The sequence below is a fragment of the Tenrec ecaudatus genome, chromosome 4, assembly GCF_050624435.1.
Source record: "Tenrec ecaudatus isolate mTenEca1 chromosome 4, mTenEca1.hap1, whole genome shotgun sequence".
Lineage (NCBI taxonomy): Eukaryota > Metazoa > Chordata > Mammalia > Afrosoricida > Tenrecidae > Tenrec > Tenrec ecaudatus.
Window position 1 is genome coordinate 83,554,230 of NC_134533.1, and position 17,035 is coordinate 83,571,264.

At 40.1% G+C, this 17,035-nt stretch overlaps 2 non-coding genes and 1 pseudogene across 2 annotated transcripts; all 3 read left to right on the forward strand.

Moving 5' to 3' along the window:
* The first annotated feature begins 5,766 nt into the window (after window positions 1–5,766).
* LOC142447423 (U4 spliceosomal RNA) lies at window positions 5,767–5,904 on the forward strand. Its single transcript, XR_012784133.1, has one exon. It is a non-coding gene; the product is annotated as a U4 spliceosomal RNA (small nuclear RNA).
* Window positions 5,905–14,316: 8,412 nt separating this feature from the next.
* On the forward strand, window positions 14,317–14,480 carry LOC142447572 (U1 spliceosomal RNA). The gene has a single exon (XR_012784250.1). It is a non-coding gene; the product is annotated as a U1 spliceosomal RNA (small nuclear RNA).
* Window positions 14,481–14,715: 235 nt separating this feature from the next.
* Window positions 14,716–15,467, forward strand: LOC142445935 (MOB kinase activator 1A pseudogene; annotated as a pseudogene).
* Window positions 15,468–17,035: the final 1,568 nt, after the last annotated feature.

Genomic DNA, 17,035 nt, shown 5'->3' on the forward strand with positions numbered 1-17,035 from the left:
CCTCCCTTTGTAACCTTGTTGTTGCTCTTTACTTTACCTAGAATTTTATTCCTGCCCTTGGCTTGTGCTTTTCCTGCCTTGTCTCCTTATGAAAATCTTTTTCGTCCTTAGAAAACCCCAGCTCACCAGCCATTTTTGCCACGTCCAGCTCGAAGTTCTGTAAATGTGTGTCTTACGCTGTCTCGGTTGTACAAAGAGTGAGTGGCTAATTGAAAGGTTGCTGATTTAAGTTCATTCAAGGGCATCTCAGCAGGTAAGGTTTGGCAATCTACTTCAGAGAAATCAGCTGTGGCGGCCAGTTCTCCTCTGACACACCCGGGGTTATCATGGGTTGGAATCAATGGGCACTCGCTTTTCTATAAGTTAAGGAGTATGGGTCCACAGGTATTGCTGGGGGGGTTCCACTTGGATCACCACAGGTTTGCACCCAACAGGACCTGCTTATCTAGGTTTCTGCCATCAGTGGATGGCTGCAGACAAGTTCTCTCAGTAATACACTTATCTTAATCTTAAGAGAGTCTTTAACGTTTTATGCTCTGTGTGTGTGTGTGTGTGTGTGTGTGTGTGAACTGAGGTCAGGGCTAATATCAAATTTTAAACCAAACTCAAAAGTGGACACCTTAGTGGGGAGTGGGGAGGGAGGGGGAAAATGAGCAGCAGATATTAAGGGCTCAAGTAGAAGGCAAATGTTTTGAGAATGATGATGGCAACAAATGTACATATGTTCTTGACATAATGGATGTATATATGGATTGTGATAAGAATTGTATGAGCCCCCAATAAAATGATTTTTTTAAGTGGACACCTTTCCCAAATCATTGAACATTTGCACCAACTTTACAAGAAAACTATCCCACATGAAGCACTAGGTTTTGGAAGGATAAAGCCTTGGAAGGAAGGTGGGAAGACCTTAACAAAGAGCCAAGAGAGGCAGGACTGTTGTTCTTGACTCCTGAAGTCTAGCACCTGGTAGAAGACTGTCAGATCATCATCGATGCCATAGCAAGTGAAGATGGAATCCCACAAGGTTTGGCATTTTCAATTTGAAGCAAATATCTTGGCCCCAGCAGGCTTGTAGCTCAATGGTGCCGAAAAGTGTTGCATTAAGATTCGCTAACTCAAACAACTGATCTTTCCATCAACTCTTTTAAGCAAGAGAAAAGTTAATAAATTTTATTTTATTGAATGAATCATAAATGAGGACTAGTCTGTGATTTATTTATATGATCCAAAGAGAAAAAGATTCAATCAAAATAATATCTTCTAAGGGAATGTGTTGGGCCAATTAAACTTCTTAAGTTTTAAAAACTTTGAGAAAAAAGAAAATTGAACTGGTGAGAAAAGTCCCATAAATCTGCTCTAAGGAATTTGTTTCCATCATACAATGACCCTGAACATGTGTTGAGGATAGCAAGGACTGTCCTCTGACAATTTCACTGGGAAACATTATTCCATTTACCCTGCATCCCCGATCATACCCCTTCAGACTTCTTTTTACTCCCCAAACTCAGAACAACTAAAGGACCATAATTTGGGTCCCTCAAGAAGGCCCAAACTTCCATTTTCACATTGAGTAAATCAAAGAGCAGAGATTTGTTGGAAGGGGAAGAGTTGGAAAGATGAAAGCATTGCCTTCAGAAGTTCATAGATCTAGATGGAGAATATGTCAACAAACAATAGCTTCACATTTTGAAATTTTGCTTAATAAAGGTTTCTATTATTTTTTTGGTCCCCTTATCTTATTGTGTCTGTTCTGTACATTTGTCTTATGACTTCAGATCCCATAAAATATAAGTCACTATTATGCTTTCAAAATACATTTGTACTAGCCTTATAATATGAATTTTACAACAGAAATAAGTTTACCATTGTGAGGCTCACTGACATTAACTATGTCATTAGAAATTGCTAAATCATAAGAAACTTACTTTGAATATTTCCAAACATATACATAGAAACGCAGAAGCATGTGAAACATGTAAAGAATGTAAACAGCCTTTAAATTCACTTTGAGCACAGCATGCTCACACACAACACACACCATAACACTCTCTAAACCTTTCTAATCTCTAGTCCTGAACAGTAGATGTACCATTTGTCAGGCTCTGACACTAGAGAAAAGAGGCAACACACTACTCTTTGATGTTGTGCTGGCCCATGCTGTGCTGAGCCAAGATGAGACATTCATATACACCCTAAATTTCTGCGTACTGAAAGAAGGCACAGCTGGAACTGAGATGCTGTCCACAGTGCCAATTTTGATAGACCTCCATGAGTTTGACCCATAGTTAAGCCTTCCTTCCAAGACATTTTCTAAAAACAAAAGCCTGAAATATAAAGATGTGGACTCTAACCTTTAAAAACATTGCAACCGTATTCGTTAATTCTACTTTTAATAAATGTTACAAGCTTTTACTTGAGTGCCATGCCATGACTATCTTTCAATAAAATATACCTGAGTATTTATTAAATTCTAAGATAAAATCGCCCAAGAAAATCTCCCTCCCAGTTCCCAGCATGATGGCTGAGGTCTAGTCTGCAGTAGTCAGATACATGTTGACAAGTGATTTCAAAAGAGCAGAGTGAACTCCTCTGGAAAGGAAGGAAGGTGGGAGAGTGAGAGGAAGAGTAGAAGAAAGAGTGGAAGGAAAGAGTGAATCAAGGAAGAAGGGAGGGAAAGAAGAGGATGGAAGGGAGGAAGGAAAGAAAACAAATGTCCTGAAATATCTGTCTGGTACTGGTATTGTACTTTCAAATTCCATTTGGCTGTGGATGAGCTCAATCACCATTAAACTATTCTCTGGGCTTCAGTTCTTTCATGTAAAGAATCACCTCAGTGAATAAGATGCCTCTGAAGTTTATTGCCATCTTCTTCAGGCATACTGAGGACTACTTGAGACAGGGTTCAGAGATTGCTCCTATCATAGTGCTTGGTATATGTTCACTCCTCTCATCACACATAATGGAAACATTCTCAGTTTCAAGAAAGGAGACAGTTTGCCTTTATCCATTGAAGATGAACACATATAGAAATATTTGCCCTGATATAGATCTATATACATTTATTTATATGGGATGTATTAAGGTAGCAGACGGACATTGGGCCTCTACTCTAACCCTCCCTCAATGCAAGAACACGTTGTTCTAACAACCTGACATTCTGTGATGCTCACCTTCCCGACATTATCATGAAGACAAAATGGGTGCATAAGCAAATGTGGTGAGCAAAGCTGATGGTGCCCAGCTATTACAAGATATAGCATCTGGGGTCTTAAAGGCTTGAAGTTAAACAAGTGGCTATCTAGCAGGGAAGAAACAAAGCCTGCATGAAAGAAGCACACCAGCCTGTGTGATCATGAGGTGATGATGGGATCAGGTATCAAAAGATCCAAAACAAACAATTATATTGATGTGAATGAGGGGGGTTGGAGTAGGGACCCAAAGACCATCTGTAGACAATTGGATATGCCTTCACAGAAGGGTCACAAGGAAGGAACAAGCCAGCTAGGGTACAGTATAGCGCCAAAGAAACACACAACATCCATCTAGTTCTTCAATGCTTCCTCTCGCCCCCCACCCCCCAACTATCATGACCCAGTTCTACGTTACAAATCTGGCTAGCCTGGTACATTTACATAGGTATAAATAAGAGCCCTGGACACATAGGATCCAGGACAGACAAACCCCTCAGGAATAGTAATGGGAGTAGCAAAACCATGAGAGTAGGGGGAAGGTGGGGGGAAAAGAGGGACAGAGGGGGAACCAATCACAATGATCAACATAACACCCCCCAGGGGGTTGGATGAACAACACAAACATGGGTGAAGGGAGAGAGTAGTCAGTGTAAGATATAAAAATAACAATAATTTATCATTTTATCAAGGGTTCACAAGGGTGGGAGAGGGAGGAGGGAGTGGGGGAAAGAGCTGATACCAAGGGCTCAAATAGAAAGGAAATGCTTTGAAAATGATGATGGCAACATATATACAAATGTGATTGATACAATAGATGTATAGATTGTTATAAGATCTGTAAGAGCCCCCATTGTTTGTATTTTGGTCTTTGTATTATTATTATTTTATCCTTACAAGCTTATTTTGAATTTTGTTTTTATTGTTTCTGTTGGGTTTCCCAATTTGTGATCCACAGGAGTGGATGCATAACAAGTGCCTACAATAAAATAAAAGTGCCTACGTTTAAATAAAAAAAAAAGAACAACAAATAATCAAAAAAAAAGAAAGTTGCCCTGAATGGGGATTTAAAATAGGGTAGTATTCATTAGACAATGCAGTTATGGGGAGGGTGGAATGAGATGCTCTGGAATTTTGTGTCCTGGAAAAGACTGTTATAATGTACAATGATGTTGGCAAATTGCTAAGGAGAACTCAGAAAAGTTAAAGTAGACCTGAGTGAGTTTCCCTGAAAGCAGGTCCAAGCATTAAAGGTGCCATGACTCTATGCAAACCCACAGGGCTCAGTGGGAGAAGCTTGAGGCTGTGTGCTCCCGAAAGATTTACAGTCTGGGAAACCTGAAGGAGCAGCTCCATTTTGCCCTCTTGGTTAAATATGGGTACATATGAGTCAGAATCAACTGGTTGGCAGGGGGTTTAGTCTGGATTATGTACTTCTTACACAGTGGGAGACTACAAATGTGTTTGAATGGACAAAAGTTAAGATACACTGCGATATCTTTAAGTGCTCACCGCTGCTTAAAGGTCAATGTTATAATGGGAATTAATACTTTTAGATATTAACATTGCCATTTTAAAACATAATACCAAAGCAAATGTTTTCAAGGACCTACATGTGAAAGATTTTTAAAATATTCTTTTAACAGGTTTAAAATTTTAAAGAAATGTACTGAAAAAAAGTCCCATGTTAAACTCTACTTTATAGGTTCCCACACTTATTTGGCCTACAGCCTCTTTTTCTGAAAAAATGAGCAAAAAACCTCAGCGCCCCACTGGCAATTGAACCTTTTGTACCAGAGTGCAGGTTATCTGCTTTTAGAGACACCCCCCAGCCCCCCAACCCCTCATTCTCATTCCAGCATCTCTCCCAGAAGGCGGTTTTACACCCTGGGAAACTGCTCTATTTGAACAAAGAAAAAAACTGTTATTCCTTCTATATCTTATTTCATATTTATCAATTTTGTGCTAACATTAAATGACATTTCATTTTTTACTACATCAATTGGAGAAGAAACATAATCAGATCCCCAATATACTATAAGGCATTTAGTGAGGTGTGTTTTGTTGCCAAAAAAGAAAATATCTGAGATTCACTTTTAAAATTGAAATAGGCTCAATTAAATGTATTACCTTGGCTTTTTAGAGTATAATTTGGCTTTCACTGATGAATCAATAATTGGGCTAGACAGATTCCATCTTACAAAGTTAGCTCCAGATGCTACAAAAAAAAATCATGCTCAACGCTTTCTTCTAGAGTGTTTATTAGACTACCTTGACAAGATCCTCTAAGAATGATGGGCCTGGAGGGTCAGCAGGAAGTTTATTCTTGAATTTAAAAGCACCATTTAGAGTCCTAAAGAATGACATTGGTTCCATAATACTGAAAGCAATGTTGGTACATAGAAGGAAATTCTTTCTTCACAGTTTATCTTATCAGAGCTGCTATTTGCAGGCAAATAAAAAGCCCATAATAAAGATTTTGCTTAAAAAGGAAAAGGGGCGGGGGTGGAGGGGGATATGATTTTACTATGGGTCCTAAATGCAGCAGAACTGAAGAGATCTGTTTTTTATGGAAAGCTTTGTGCAGTGGCAATATCGTAGCCAATGAGGTTTACCTGAGGCGCAATTATTGCTAATTGAAAACTTTTCCCAATACGCAGTGAGGACTTGAAACATAGTCAGCACTGGCAAATTTTGACGGTCCCCATGGAGACTGAGTAAAAAAATAAAATGAAATGAAATAAAAATTTAAAAACAAGAAAAGTTGTTATTAGCACTGGCCATGGGTCATAAACTCAAATTCTAGGTCTTCGATTCACATTGTACAAGCTTCCATCGTTAGCCCAACTAATCAATGTCTCTTTTATGTCTTTTCACCCCCTCTTCCGTTTATTAGACTGGAGTCACGACAGGAACTAGGAGCCAAGGCGAGGGACAAAAGCTATTTCTGCATGATGACTATGAAACCTAGGAAGCTTCACCTCTTATAACTAGGATGAGAACACAGTGTGTGTGTGAGATGCAGAAATGAGAACACAAAGGTGGAATTTATAATCCTCTCCAAGTTTTGAAACTCAGATAAGAGGAAATTTCCAAAGAATGCCATATGGTTGCAATTAAGTGCCACATCTATATGGGATCGATGTGACGCAAGCAACTTAAAAGTTTAGACGGGGGACGCTGAGATTATGCTAAGAGGGAAGGAACTCAGAAAGTGTGGGTGAGAATAGTTGCACAAGTAGAAGAATGTACTCAATGTCACTGGATTGTACATGTACACATCGGTGAGTTAGTGTGTGTTCTACAGTGTGCATTTGCAGTAACAGCAAACAGTAACCTATTATGAAATGTCTGTAAAAAGAAACACTAGTGGGGAGACACAGAGTGAAAACCAACAAACCAAGGGGTGGCTATTTCCTGAGACGCTACCGAGCAGAAACTAGGCACCAGGGTAGAATGTTTTGATTGGAAGCAGTCCAGTGAATGATGAGAAGCATGAAGTGGCTATTTCGATTGGTTAGGATGAATACATGATTAAATGCATTTGCAGGGTTTTACTAGCTCATTATCTTAAACATTTCCTCAAGGCAAGTGAGAAGACTTCTGATAATGATCTTCTTTCAGGGCCCTCCTTAAGAATATTTTAAAAACAAAACTAAACGTTTCTTTGATACTTAAGACTTAAGGACCTTCTCTAAGACAAAGAGAAAACAATGGCTCAGTTACAGGCTTTTAACACTCTACCAAGGTCACTGATTGTTGAAGAAGTTGCTTGACAAGATGGAGTCTGAACTTGGGCTCCTACCAATCATTTCACTTTGGCCAAGGGGTGCATTTTATGGCTTCAACACATAACCTCCTGGGTTATGCAGAAGCAGGAAGTTACAACAAAATGGGGACAGGCTATCCCTAGGCCAGCTAACCTAAGTATGCCAGACACCTCTGTTATGAAACTTTTATTCAGGTGGAAACTTCCATTCTATTACAAAAAAAAATTTTTTTTTGTTTTAAATGTTTTATTAGGGGCTCATACAACTCTTATCACAGTCCATACATATACATACATCAATTGTATAAAGCACATCTGTACATTCCTTGCCCTAATCATTTTCTTTTCTTTCTTTTTTTTTCCTTTTCTTTTTTTACATTTTATTAGGGACTCATACAACTTTTATCACAATCCATACATATACATACATCAATTGTATAAAGCACATCCATACATTCCCCGCCCCAATCATTCTCAAAGCATTTGCTCTCCACTTAAGCCCTTTGCATCAGGTCCTCTTTTTTTACAAAAATTTTTTAATTAAATGGATGAGAAGTATTTCTGGTCATGTTTGATCAACCGAATTGTACCTGAGATGAATTATTGGGAGGTGAATGATGGGTAAACTGATAGTGGGGCAGGAGGAAAGGAAAAGATAAAAAGAGGAAAGAAGAAGAAAGGGAGAGAAAAATATACATACACACACAGCGGGGAGCCAATAAACTCAGGGATAAGGGAACAACAAGAGATCTAAAATTGATGACGAGGAGGGTATATAATGCCCGCTGCAGTTTGATCATGTGCAATGAACCCGAGAAGAATTACTGAGAGCTGAATGGATGGTAAGCATAGTAGTGGGACTAGAGGAAGGTGAAAGGAAACAGGGAAAAAGTAGGAGGTAAAAGTTATTTATAGAGGCATAGCTACAGCTATATAGGGATTGAGGTCTATGTACATGTATTTGTATGTTAAGCATTAAGATAGCATATGAACTTTGGGCCTGTACTCGAGTCCTCTCTAAACATGAGAAAACTTTGTTCTAATAATCTGGCACTCTTATACTCATCTGATGGCTGAAGACAAAATGGGTGCATATGGAAACGTGGTGAAGAGAATGGATGGTGCCTGGCTATCAAAAGATATAGCGTCTGGGGTCTTAAAGACTTGAAGTTAAACAAGCAACCATCTAGCAGGGAGAAGCACATCAGTCTGTGTGATCATGAGGTGTTGATGGGATCAGGTATCAGGTATCAAAAGACCCAAAACAAGCAATTATATCAATGTGAATGAGGGGAGTTGGATGGACACCCAAAGACCATCTATAGACAATTGGACACCCCCCCCACACACACACACACAGAAGGGCTACAAGGAAGGGACAATTCAACCAGGGTGCAGTATAGCACTGGCGTAACACACATAATTCCTCTGGCTCCTGAATGCTTCCTCCTCCACTCACAACTATGACCCAATTCTACCTTACAAATCCGGCTAGACCAGAGTGCACACATTAGTACAGATAAGAGCTCTGGACACATGGAATCCAGGACAGATAAGAGCTCTGGACACATAAACCCCTCAGGAACAGAAGTGGGGATGGTGATATCAGGAGGTGGGGGTGAAGGAAGTGAAAGGGGAAACCCATCTCAAGGGTAAGTATATAGCACCCTCCTCTCAGGTGTACAAATAACAGAAATAAGAGTGAAGGGAGACAATGGATCATGTAATATACCAAATAACAATAATAATATATAACTGATCAAGAATTCACCAGGGTGGGAAGGTGGAGGAGGGAGGGGAAAAGAGAGGAGCTGAAACCAAGGGACCTAGTTGAAAGAAAATATTTTGGAAATGTTCATGGCAGCATATGTACAAGTATGCTGAATATAATTGAATGATGGATTGTTATAAGATTTGTATGAGTCCCCCCCAATAAAATGATTAACAACAAAAAATATATAGGTATATATAGATAAGTATAAATGTAAATATATTAATATATTTGTTTATATATGTAAATACAAAAGGAAGCAGATGGTCTTTGGGCCTCTACTTAAATCTTATTTAAGTACAAGAATTGTTTGTTCTAATAATGCGGCATTGTATGATGCTGAAGACAAAATGGGTGCATAAGCGAATGTGGTAAAGAAAGCTGATGCTGACTGGCTATTAAAAGATACAGCATCTGGGGTCTTAAAGGCTTGTAGTTAAACACGTGGCCATCTAGCAGGAAAGCAACAAAGCCTGGAGGGTACGGGAAAGGGGTGGGGGTCGAGAAGGAGAAGCTGACAGCATTGCTGGCTGTATAACCTCACTGGAGGGGAGTGAACAAACAGACTTGTGTGTGAATGGCTAGACTGGATGGTGTAAGGTATGGCTAAATGAATAAGGGTTCCTGGGGGGTAGGATGTGAGGAGGAGAAGATTAAGGGGAACTGGTATCAAGGAGTTCAAGAAGAAAATGTTTCGAAACTGATTGTTCTAGCAATTGTACAATGCTTGATGTGATTGAATTATGGAACGGTATGCTATCTGTAAGAGCGCCCAATAAAATGATTAATAATAATCATAATTTTAATTGAATTCTTATACAACCACATCCTGGTCTGGAAAGATGTGGAAATCATTTGTCAATGATGGTTCAAGTGGTAAGCAAGGAAGGAAAAGGGTAGTCGATCAAAAATGGAAGGGATTCACATGGCTAAAGCCTCCAATGAGTCTCCTCGGGCCATTGCCCAGGGATATGACAGCCTTGCTACCAGACAGAGCATTGTAAAGTCCCCTGGGGCAGATGTAGTTAGGTTAAAATGCAGTATCTTATCATTTGGCTATATAACACCCCCTTGACCCATTTTAAAGTTGTTTCTGTTTTTAATATTTTCTGTTTTCTTTCTTTTTATTAAAAACATTTTATTAGGGGCTCATACAACTCTTATCACAATCCATACATACATCAATTGTGTAAAGCACATCCATACATTCTTTGCCCTAATCACTCTCAAAGCATTTGCTCTCCACTTAAGCCCTTTGCATCAGGTCCTCATTTTTTTTGTTTTCTTTTCAATTGAGATTTTTCTCTTTTGTCTAGGCATTGCTATTGCTTTTTTTGTTTGTTTCTGCCTGTTTGTGTTTGGTATGTTTTTTTCTATATGAAATCCAGGATAGGTGAATTGATAGGGGCAGTGACTGGATTAATAATTACCTAGGGAAATGGCGGGGGAGGTTTGGGGGAAAATGGGCCGCTGTAACAACGAGTATGAGAAAGAAGAAAATGTTCTGAAATTCATTGCGGTGATGATGGCAACACTCTTCTTAATACGAGGACATTGCATGATACGTAAAATGTATGCCGACAGAGCTGTTTTTTAAAACGAAGGCATTGAAACAAGCAGATTCCAGAGGATTAAACGACAGCTTCTAGAGAAGAGCCCCTGACAGTTGCAGATGTTCCGATTAATACAGCAGCAGTGGTTTTACAGAGGATTTTTAACGGAACCAAGTGTTCTATCTAAGGGACATTTTTTGTGTTCACTCGAGTTTTTGGTTTTTTTTTCTCTAAAAAGCTGATTTCTTTTCACTGTTTTACGATGTCTACTTGGCTTATCTTGGCTTATCTAAGAGGATTCTCAAAGCACTGTCCTTGTAAATCCTTGGCACTCTGTCACTCCTCTGTCCCTTCGCAGCTGCTCTTTCCTCCTCCTGGAATTCCTGCCTTCCACCCTCCCCTCAAAATCTATATTTAAATCTCTGGGAACATTTCCTGGACTCTGGCCAGCAAAGATAGTTGCTCCCACTGTGTCCATCTGTCTTGGTTCATAGCTCTATTATTTTAATAATTTGGGGGGCCTGGCTGTGTTTCATACCAGGTGTACATACCAGGTGAGGATCAGCAGGGGATGTGAGGAGGAAATGGATTAGGACTTTGGCACTCAGCTATGCAAAGTTAGGACCATTTCCTGCATAAGAATTGAGTACTATTATTTGTTCTATTAACTCTATTATTACTGAAAAGACATTGAGTTTCTGTAAAGTTTTTGGCAGTGGCTAGTGATGTTGGTAGTATAGCATGGTGAGAATAATTAATGCCACTGAATTGTACTTTTAAAATTATTTAAATGACATTAACTTTTGTTATATGTGTTTTTATCACAATAAAAAAAGGAAGAAAGATCTTATTAATTGTTTTCCTCTTCTCTCCTCAGTAGAAACCACATTAGGGTGTGGGGACATCTACAGGAGAACTCTACGATAGGAGAGTAAAGATAAAAAAACCCAAGTCTCATAAGCCTTTGCAAGAAGGAAGGTATAAATTACCCTACCCTCATATCTTCACCTCCTATAGTTTTTCAGATTTCAGCTTTCCTCAGGAAAGTTCAAGGGGGCTTCAACAAGTTTGTGGGGAAATCCCAATATCTTTACACTTTTCCATGAACTCTTCAAAGACCCCTCACACTTCATGGTCTTTCTGGTGAGATCAAGTCCATCTGTTTTATTCTATCATAGACTCTTACACCTTTCATTCATTGCATTTATCAGAGTAGTAAGTGTGTATGTATATGGGATTCTGCTCCCATTACTAAATTCATAACAGTAGTGACTCATATCTGGTTTTGTTCATCATTTTACCCCTTGATAACAACATTGAGCGTGGCATGTATTGGAATTTCAATATTTATTATGTAAATGAATGTTGAATGATAGGTAGAAGGAAACCAAAACACAGATTTAAAGGGACTACTTAAGGTAACTTAACAGTGTTGTAAACAGTAGAATCATACAGGTCTGAGGACTTGGTGAGCAAGTGGCAAAACTTTAAGGGCATAAATGTCAGGGTACATACAGCTATTAAGTCATTTGTGGTGATGATGCTAACAATGGTATATACCATAATTTCAAAGGTAAAAATAAATCACTAGGTTACGCTTGCATTTCATTGCCGTTTATCTCCCACTAACTTCTTAATTAGGCAAATCATGACATCAGCATGGCTTCTCTCAATAATTATATCCCAACCCCCTTCTCTTCATTTAGCCCCAGTACCATCTTCCTCTGAGTCATTTATTTGATAATTAGATGTTAGGGACCCTCGTGTGCATATGTGGCTGAATTAGATGCCCAGCTGCAGACCTCCTGGCAGCTCTTCCAGGAATGCAGAGGTGTGAAAGAGAGGTCTACTAACAACCTTGGACTCCACGCAAGACTAATGAGTTCAGATCTGGACTTCTTTAGCTTTTCCTGTTCTCTAACACTTAACATATTAATGAATGCTTTCTAGTAGAGACTAAAAATAAGTGATTTGATAGAATAAATTAGACCCTGTCATATCTAGACACTGCTGCTTAAAATTGTTACTGATGGATTAATAAAAAGTAAAACAAATAAATCTGTACATTGAGATCCTAAGTCATTCAGTCCCTCAACTAACTTTCGCTGAATGTTTCCTATGTGCCTGACATCCACATCATATAGGAGACCATCAAGATCAAGGGAATGTAGGAGGCCTGTAGGTTCAGTGCATAATGTGCCATTAAGTAACTTCGAGTCATGTTAGAAAGATAACAAGTGGTGAAGATAGCTGATGGTGCCCGGCTATCAAAAGAGATAGTGACTGGGGTCTTAAAGGCTTGAAGATAAACAAGCGGCCATCTAGCTCAGAAGCAACAAAGTCCACATGGAAGAACACACCAGCCTGTGTGATCGAGTGGTCCCAAAGGGATCAGTTACTAGGCATCAAAGAACAAAAAATCATATCATTGACTGCACACCTCCATGATAGGATCGCTGAAGACAAATGGGTGCATAAGCAAATGTGGTGAAGAAAGCTGATGGTGCCCGGCTATCAAAAGAGATAGTGTCTGGGGTCTTAAAGGCTTGAAGGTGAACAAGCGGCCATCTAGCTCAGAAGCAAATAAGCCCACATGGAAGAAGCACACCGGCCAGTGCGATCACGAGGTGCCCAAGGGACCAGGTATAAGGCATCATGCAAAAAAAAAAAAAAGATATAAGTGTGTGTATGCATGTGTATATATGTGTATATGTATATATATATATATCATATTAAATGAAGGGGGAAGTGCAGAGTGGAGACCCAAGGCCCAAGTGTCGGCCAATGGAGATCCCCTCATAGAGGGGTTTAGGAGAGGAGATGGGTTAATTAGGGTGTGAGGTAGTATCGATGAAGAACACAGCTTTCCCCCGGATCCTGGATGCTTCCTCCCCCCAACTACCATGATCCGAATTCTACCTTGCAGGGCTGGATAGGACAGAGGCTGTACACTGGTGCATATGAGGGTTGGAGGTACAGGGAATCCAGAGTGGATGATACCTTCAGGACCAAGGGTGTGAGGGATGATGCTGGGAGAGTGGAGGGTGAGTGGGTTGGAAAGGGGGAACTGATTACAAGGATCCACATGTGACCTCTTCCCTGGGAGAGGGACAGCAGAGAAGGGGGGAAGGGAGACTCCGGATAGGGCAAGATATGACAAAACAACGATGTATAAATTACCAAGGGCATATGAGGGAGGGGGGAATGGGGAGGGAGGGGGGGAAAAAAAAAAGAGGACCTGATGCAAGGGGCTTAAGTGGAGAGCAAATGCCTTGAGAATGATTGGGGCAGGGAATGTATGGATGTGCTTTATACAATTGATGTATGTATATGTATGGATTGTGGTAAGAGTTGTATGAGTCCCTAATAAAATGTAAAAGAAGAAAAGAGAAAAAAATGATTAGGGCAAAGACTGTACAGATGTGCTTTATACAATTGATGTATGTATATGCATGAACTGTGAAAAGAATTGTATGAGCCCCAACAAATTGTTAAAATAAAAAATTAAAAAAAAAGAAAATGATTAGGGCAAAGAATGTACAGATGTGCTTTATACAATTGATGTATGTATATGTATGGATTGTGATAAGAGTTGTATGAGCCCCTAATAAAACATTTAAAATATAAAAAATAAATAAATAAAAAAATAAACAAAAAAACTTAAAAAAAAAGAAAGATAACAAAATCTATAATGAACACTAGGATAAAAGACGATGTAGGCTTCTACAGACGTGTGCGAAAGGGGCAACCAAATCAAACTAAACGGTTCAGAAAGATTTCCTGGCAAGTGAGGAAATTAAAGGTTGAGGTAAGTGAAAAGAGTGTTAACCAAAAGGTTGGAGTTCAAATCCACTGGAGGCATCTTGGAAGAAAAGTCAGACAGTCTGCTTTGCAAAGGTCACAGTCTGTCCACAGCAGCTCTACCCATGATGCACACATCAACGCAAGTTGCAATATACACAACTGCAAATGGTTTAGCAAGGAAAGGGCTTTTTAAGAAAAAGAGAAATATGTTTTTAAAAGATCATGACTATACTTACCTGGCAGGGGAAATACCATGATCACGAAGGTGGTTTTCCCAGGGCGAGGCTTATCCATTGCACTCCAGATGTGCTGACCCCTGCGATTTCCCCAAAAGTGGGAAACTCGACTGCATAATTTGTGGTAGTGGGGGACTGCATTCACGCTCTCCCCTGGTTAATAAAAAAAAGAAAATATCATGACTTTTTATTAGTAAACTACCAGCAATTTACTACAGAAGCTCTTTACTCATGTATTTTCCATTTAAGAACATTCAGTACAAACTCAATTCAAATACAATGCTACATTTGTCAGCAAAGGTGCATCCACTCATTTGGACTCACTTGAAAGTCCATGGGACACGGCCATTTCAGAACCGTTACTTGATGCATCATCACACTGGAGGAATGCATGGACTGTGGTAAGAGGGAGGGGAAGCGGACGCAGTACAGCAGTCTTCGCCGGCTGGACCCTGGCTGGGTGCAGAGGTGTCTGGGCTTTCACTGTCCATGGGCTTCCTCTGGGGCCTGAATCTGGACTGTGGCATGGGGTGGCGATGGGGGAGCCAGGGCGGAGGGATGAGCTTCCTCTTCTCCAGCCGCTCTTCCAAAGCACTCAAGCTAAACAATATCCCCGAAGGGGGATCTGAGTAAGCTGTTATGTTGCCAGGGGGAGAGGACCGCAATGAATGGATTGCTGTTAACACTGGATTTCTTCAACCAGATCAACATGTTATATGGAACATGTTTCACAGAAGCAAGCTGCCCAGGGATGTCGGCAGGTCCACGGCAGGTATATCATTGGGCAGATGGTACTAATATAAAACAGCCCATCACATGTTCTGCACCAAAATATATCGACTATTTGATGACTTGGGCTCAGGATCAGCTTGATGGTGAAATTCTTTTTCCTTTTAAGGTTGTTGTCCCCTTTCCCCCAGATCTTATGTTTTTGGCTAAGACTATTCAGGGTTTAAGCCCATATTTGCAACAGCGCTCGATTCTATGATGCAGCTGCAAGAGGAGCCCCACCTCAACACCTCATTGACACACTTTATAGGCATTGTTCAGGAGTTTAATCTGATCGAGCGGTGCGAATTGTCACCTCTTTATGAATTAACTGAGAAGCTTGGATCCAAAGACAGACAAACGTCTCTTCTATAACCTTCTTGCTTCGTCTATAGCTAGAACTGTCTCATCGCAATCTCCTATAAGACTAGTAAGACAAACTTTGAGAAAACAGATAAAAAGACATCCAATGTCTCTCTTTACTGAGAACATTGTCCCAAAGGTGGGCTGGCCTAGTAGCTTCAGAATGAGGCCTTAAGGGCCCAGCTGACTCTAGGGACCACACTAGTGTGACCACTCCTCGTTATGGTCACAGTGTGACCTTGGGTTGTGTTATGTGATGATTAACCTGTAGTGTACTGGTCTCCTTAATTCTGTTGCTGAAGAACATGATGTATTCTGTTTCAGATGACAGCATAATTGATATTGAGTTTCTATCAACAAATGATTAACAAATTTTCAGAACAAATTCCCTAACAATACAATCAGATCGGCTCACTCCCTGCAAGACACTCCTGTTGAGAAGACACATGGATCTATGATAGAGCCCTGGAGCTGAAGGAGCCACGTGGAACCCTGCCAGCCCTGAAATGCTTCCACTGCCACTGGATCCACAAGACTCTCCACCCCCCGGCCTGTGCTCTTCCTGCATTCAGCATCACTGCATGGCTGCGTAAGTCTATATGAACTGGTATTGGTCATACGGGCTAATATTGGGCTTATGCACTTGATCTGGGCTGGGCTGGGATGTTTTCTTAATGTACAATTACTCTTTATATAAAGCTCTTTCCTATACATTAAAAAAATACAATCAGATCAGTTTTATTCTGCTTATTTTTACAAAAAAAAAGATATATTTTAAAGTTTAACATTTAGAACATTTATGTCACTTTGGATAAACCTTTAGTTTTAAACTTATATGCTAGTGCTTTTTATGTTTGTTTATTAAGACATAATTTTAATGGGGGCTTGTACAGCTCTTATCACAATACATCCATCCATTGTGTCAAGCACATTTGTACATATGTTACCATCATCCTTTTTAAAACATTTTCTTTCACCTGGAGCCCATATCAACTCCATATTTTTTTCCTCCCTGCCCCACACTCTCTCCTTCATGAACCCTTGATAATTTATAAATTATTATTATTTTCATATATTACACTGACTGCTGTCTCTCTTTACCTAAGTTTCTGTTGTTAGTCTCCCTGGGGACAGGGAAGTTATATGTATATCGTGTGATCCATACCCCCTTTCTCCCCACACCTTTCTTCCTACTCTCATGGTTTCGATACTCCCATTGTTTTGAGGGGTTTATCTGTCCTGGATTCCATGTGTGGAGAGGGCTTACCTGTACCAGTGTACATGCTCCAGTCTAGCCAGATTTGTAAAGTAGAATTGGGGTCATGATAATGGGGGCGGGGGCAGGAAACATTAAAGAACTAGAGGAATGTTGTATGTTTGTCAGTGCCAATACTGCACCCTGACTGGCTCATCCCTGCCTTGTGACCCTTCTGTGAGGAGATGTCCAATTGTCTACAGATGGACTTTGGGTCTCTACTCCATCCCCTCTCATTTGCATTGATATGATTGTTTGTTCTCCGGCATCGGTTGCCTGATACCTGACCCCATGGGCACCTCATGATCACACGGGCTGGTGTGCT